Raw genomic sequence first — 5700 nt, forward strand, 5'->3', positions numbered from 1 at the left:
TCCAGCGAGAACCGGCTGGCCTTCAACGCCGAGCAGCTCCGAACACTTGCACGCACCACGCGCCACGCGCCACCCGATCACACCACTTCGTCATCGCCCCCGCACGGCGAACACGGCAATGTCTTTTTGTTTTTCGCGCGCTTCCGTCCATATCATGACAGTGGAACAAAGGTCTTGCATTGGTAAGGCGACGTGAGGTATTTCTCGCCTGATGTATATCATCGCACTTCCATTGGCAAATGACGGTATACTCGGATTTCCATGTCTGATGTATCCTGGGATCGTCCTTCCATTAGGGAGACCAGCCTCCGAGAGGGCTAGGATTGGTATGGGTATGTCTCGAAGGAAAAGGCTAAGTTCACACAGACGCTGTTGAATACCGGCGCAGTTCCATTGCATTATTAGGGGCACTTTTGGACGACGGAGTGGAACAAGTGGGCGAGAAATTGCCATTATGCTACTAAGGGTATGTGGAAGTAGAGCAGAGTATTACTGACTCAAGAGCCAGCACTGCTTCCAGCATATCCTTCATTGAACTCGTAGGCATCTTCGCGACGTGGGAACGTAGTGCCGTGAACAAAGCGCGTATCACATGCTGGCAGTTTTCCAGCTGACTGCTTCCAAGTGGTGCTTGAAGTCGGTTCACTGCAGCCGCATAGGTGCGCTTTTCGGACTCTTTCGCAACAGGTTTCTCAGCGGCGGTGACCGTTTGCGTTGGCTCAATAACTTCGTTTATCGATGTGAGACGCGGGAAATGAGAAGCGTACTCTCTTTCCAAACCAGTGAGTTGTGGCGCGCTGAGTGTCTTCTTCGTGTTCGATGGTGCGCTTGCATTCTTTGGACCCAAAACAAACATCTTGTTCCTTCTTTGAGCAGCTGTCCGCGCAGGACAACGACCGTAGCTAGCAGGATGGTCGCCGCCGCAGTTTGCACACACAGAGTTTTCTTTACTTGCACACGTCTTAAAATCATGAGGTCCCCCACAGCGCTTGCACCTCTGTTCCCCACGACAGTACTTAGCGATATGTCCGAAGCGCTGACACTTAAAACAGCGTGGTGGTGTCTCCACGTAGTCGATAAGCTCGTGTCTGGTGAAACCAAGGTTGATCTTCTCCGGGCGTTCAGAATTTGGAGCAAATGTGAGAACCACCGAGTTAGTGCGCCTTGACTCCCATTCAGATGACGAGGTTTGGACCCGACGGATGATTCTTCTGGCATGAAATACTCCCTGAGGTCTCAGGAAGGTGAGCAGCTCTTCATCCGAGTACCATTTTGGGACTCCTCTAACAATGCACGTGTTTTTCATATAACTGTGTGGAACACGGGCAGATATGGCTATTCCGCCGATATTCTTGGTCTCTAGAAGGATGTTGGCTTGTCCTTCTGTCTCAACATCTAAGAGCAATGCTCCCTGTGCTGTGAAGTGACTCTTCACTGGTGTTCCACCGAGAATCGTTTCAAGCTCAGAATACAGGAGAATAGGGTTCACTTGCCTTAAATCAGCTCTTTCGAATGCTGCAGTGATTAACACTGGAATGCCCTCCGCCCTGTCTTTACGATGGCGCACAATTCGGAAACCCCATTCGTCCATGTCGAGGTCTGAAAGGTTCGCCACGTTGGCCTCCTCGATGATTGTTGACTCGTCTTCAGAGTCACCAGTGTCTTGTCGCTTGCAGTCAGGCTGGCTTGTACAAACCAGCTGGCGTTTCTGACCCGGTGTCACCCCTTGGGAGGTCATGGCGGAGTGCTCGTCGGTGCCAGCTTGGATCCTAGCACCTTGCGATGCGGCGGGTGGCGCAGCACCCGTCGGTCTCCGATACGGAAGGTACCTTTTCGAGTCGACCGACGTGGTGAACAGTTCTGACCAGTAATATTACCAGAAAATAGCAATAATAACGATAAATGTAGCCAGAGCTACTCAGACAGGCTAGCAGCAGCTTCGTCGTCTTCTTCCTCCAGTTATGGCAGGGACTAGCTGTGTTTCTTTGTGGGTTACTATGTGAAATCAATTGTTTTCTATTTAAAAGTTCACAACAGGCAGTGCTTTGTTCTGAAGGCTTCGCATTACAATTGCTGTTAAAGTGCCTTACGTGCAGTGCCGCTTGCCCCCGGCTCTGTGCCCACGCACACTTGGGGTGGGGCTGTCGGGAGAGGCACACGGGTGGCAGCGGCCTCCTCTTCGCTGGAGCTTGCCTGCTGCAACAATAAAGCATAGCAAACACACTGTGTGAGCGTTGCACCTGATGAATATGATTTGAATACTGTTATTTTTGCTTCAGTTCCATGAACTGTTTGCCAAGTCTATTCAGATTTATTCACTCTGTACAGAATATGCTTGACGCATCAACTGACTTACTCGTGACTACACATGCTTCACGGAGTAACGAACCATATAATCAATCACAGGACATTTCTGAACAGCATTGGTTTCTTATGTTATTCTAGGGGGCCAGATTTTCATTTCTGCAAAGTATGGATATCATGTGCTGGCATGTGTTCTTAATTGCAAGAAAACAGACATAAACACACAGCAGTAAAACATTCATCAGCTCTGAACAGTGTAACTTCCCCAAGACGGTCCACATAGCAACACAAAACGCTACGCACCTCGGCGTCATCGGCGTAAAAATCCACCGGCGCGTAGCCTGGGCCGGTCCGGCTCAAAGCGTCCATGACGCGGCCCTCCAGCCCGCCCAACCTGCCACCTCCGGTTTTTCTGCAAAAACATGAACACAGTGAGCTTACGTTCCGAAGTATGTTGCTAGCTGCAGGCTCACCTCTTCTCCGACCCAACTTAATTTGCGCGGCAAGTTTTTTTCATTTCGTGCACTATTCGCGCCCAATACTGGCGCCAGCGCCGGGCTGTTTTTACAGCCGGCCCTAGCACGTTGAGCGCGGCAGTCAGCTCATTCCACAACGCTTTTTTATGCGCAGCACTCATATTTGGCGAGAGGCTTGTGGCGCCTCTCGCCAAGTACGGGTGCTGCTCCATAAACTCAACAAGGGGAGTGGTCTGAGCTGCCGATACACGGGGTCCCTTTGGAAGTGCCGCCATTTTTTCGTACTTTCAATTTTCGCCGGACCGCAGCAAATTAATACAAGCAACCAGTCGTATCGTTTCACATATCATTTCACCATGCCGTTAAAAAATAGCGGTTACACATACTCAATGTTTTGTAACATTATCACAACATAATCACTGTTTTTCTGAAACGTAATAAACTTCACAAACAAACAAAATAACAAATCATTTTCCCCGGTTAAGTCTACTGCCAACATGTAGGGGGGATTTATCACTGCGCAGTTCACCGACATCCGCGGAGACAGACAGTTCAGATCGTTCTGAAAAGAAAAGTTTGCTTACCAGTATCTGTTGCGATGTACTGCTTTCCAACCTTCATCGATTCTTGGTTATCCTGTGCGAATAAAAGCAAATGTGAGCATCCCGCGATCACCGCAGATGTTCAGATGCGACTGTCTAGGCATTAGGCACAAGACGTCGATGTTGTTTACTCACCTTGCGCTTCGCTTTCACGGCTTCCATGATGTTCACAGCTTCCGAAATTCTTCTCGGGCGAAAGCACACCACGGAGGCCGAGACTCATCTAATCGTGCAGCGTGACGGGCAAAGGTACACTAAATGCGGGCCACGGCACTGATCAGCTGCTTCTACATAGCCGCCATCTTACCTGTGCACAGCGAAATGGCTCGAACTGGCCCGGATGCGGAATCGACACGTGTGTGACTACGGCTCGAAAAATGCGAATACTTGCAATTAATCGGAAATGCGCTTCAGCCACTTGCGCGTCAAAACATTACAAAACAATTTTAATGTCAGCGAGAAACAATGATCTATTTATTAGGCGTTTCTATCTAACATAAAGTTGCTATACGGTCCCTTTAGGAGTAAAAAACAAGCAAAGCGTGGTTCCGGCAAAGATGGAGGCTGCTGATTGACCTGTTTGAAAAACGTCGTCGTGTCCCGCCCCCATACGCATGTTCTGCGACGTCATTTTGACGTCAGGAGTTTGGAATCAAACCAACTTGGAATCAGTTTACGTAATAGCGCCCCTGGATGATGTGGCCATCTTCTCTGAAACGTTCGAGTAGCATCTTCCCCGCCTACGGAGTGTGCTAGAAGCCATCCGATCGGCAGACCTCGCACTTAAGCCCGAAAAGTGCCACTTTGGTTATGAAGAGCTCAAGTTCCTCGGGCATGTAGTAAGCGCCAAAGGGGTCCGACCCGATCCATACAAGCTTGCCGCTGTGGCCACGTTAATTTCCAGCTCCTGCCAATAAGAAGGCCGTCAGGCAGTTCCTGGATTTGTGCGCCTACTATCGCCGGTTTATTAAAGGCTTCTCGAAGATAGCGGAACCCCTGACTCGCCTTACAAGGGACGATACGCCGTTTGTGTGGCATAATCAGCAACAGGCGGCTTTTGCTGAATTACGACAGCGCCTGCAGTCAGCACCCGTTCTTGCACATTCTGACGATGACGCTGATACTGAGGTGCATACCGACGCCAGTAGCATTGGCCTTGGCGCAGTGCTTGTCCAGCTCCTTCCTTCTGTGGTTTTACGTGCCAAAACCAGTTCTGATTATGAGGCACGCCGTAGTGAAGGGCTCCGGATAAATTTTGACCACCTGGGGTTCTTTAACGTGCACTAAAACGCAAGCACACGGGCGTTTTTGCATTTCGCCTCCATCGAAATGCGGCCGCCGCGGCCAGGATTCGATCCCGCGATCTCGTGCTCAGTAGCGCAACGCCTTAGCTGACTGAGCAACCGCGGCGGGTCGCTTGTCCAGCTCCAAGATGGAGTGGAAAGAGTTATAGCGTATGCCAGCCGCTCCCTGCCCCGTGCCGAGGCGAATTATTCGACTACGGAGAAAGAGTGCCTCGCAGTCGTATGGGCGATCATCAAGTTTCGCCCCTATCTCTATGGTCGTCCATTCAAAGTAGTGACGGACCACTATGCCCTCTGTTGGTTGGCAAGCATGCGCGACCCTTCAGGACGACTGGCACGGTGGAGCTTGCGGCTACAGGAATTTGACATCACCATCGCTTATAAGTCTGGCCGTAAGCATGAAGACGCGGACACGCTGTCCCGCGCACCCATTGATCCTGCCAGTCAGTAAACAGAGGATGATGACGGCTTCCTACCACGCCATACCACGCAATATCTCCCGCTCGTTGACGTCCTTCTGTTTGCGTGACAACGTGCTGTATAAGAAGAATGCTCGTTCGACCAGCCATGCTTACCTCCTGGTGGTTCCAAGGGACATGCGCGACGACGTCCTCTTCGCTTGCCATGATGAACCGACATCTGGTCAATTAGGCTTTTGATGAACACTTGCTAGGGTAAGCTAAATGTCCTATTGGCCGGGGCTTTCGGCAAGCGTCAAACAGTACGTTAAAGGCTGTCGTGAATGCCAGCGCCGCAAGACACCATCCGTTAAACCGGCTGGCTTACTCCAGCCTGTTGAAGCACCTCACACGCCTTTCGACCAAGTCGGCATGGACATTCTCGGACCGTTTCCTCTGTCTGCCGACGGCAACAAATGGGTGATCGTCGCGACGGATTATTTAACACGCTATGCTGAAACGCAGGCGATCCCACGAGCCACGGCCTCAGAGGTAGCGCATTTCTTCATGCGCCACATCGTCTTGCGTCACGGTGCTTCCTCCACTGTAATAACAG

The 5700-nt window shown here is 50.9% G+C and overlaps 1 long non-coding RNA gene across 1 annotated transcript; it reads right to left on the reverse strand.

Annotated features, from left to right (window-relative positions):
• Positions 1-2606: 2606 nt before the first annotated feature.
• Positions 2607-4046, reverse strand: LOC125944489 (uncharacterized). Its single transcript, XR_007466235.1, has 3 exons — positions 3518-4046; positions 3365-3416; positions 2607-2716 (listed from the first exon to the last, which is right to left on the reverse strand). It is a non-coding gene; the product is annotated as an uncharacterized LOC125944489 (long non-coding RNA).
• Between the last annotated feature and the right edge of the window lie 1654 nt (positions 4047-5700).

Source organism: Dermacentor silvarum, chromosome 3 (assembly GCF_013339745.2).
Source record: "Dermacentor silvarum isolate Dsil-2018 chromosome 3, BIME_Dsil_1.4, whole genome shotgun sequence".
NCBI classification, from domain to species: Eukaryota; Metazoa; Arthropoda; class Arachnida; order Ixodida; family Ixodidae; genus Dermacentor; species Dermacentor silvarum.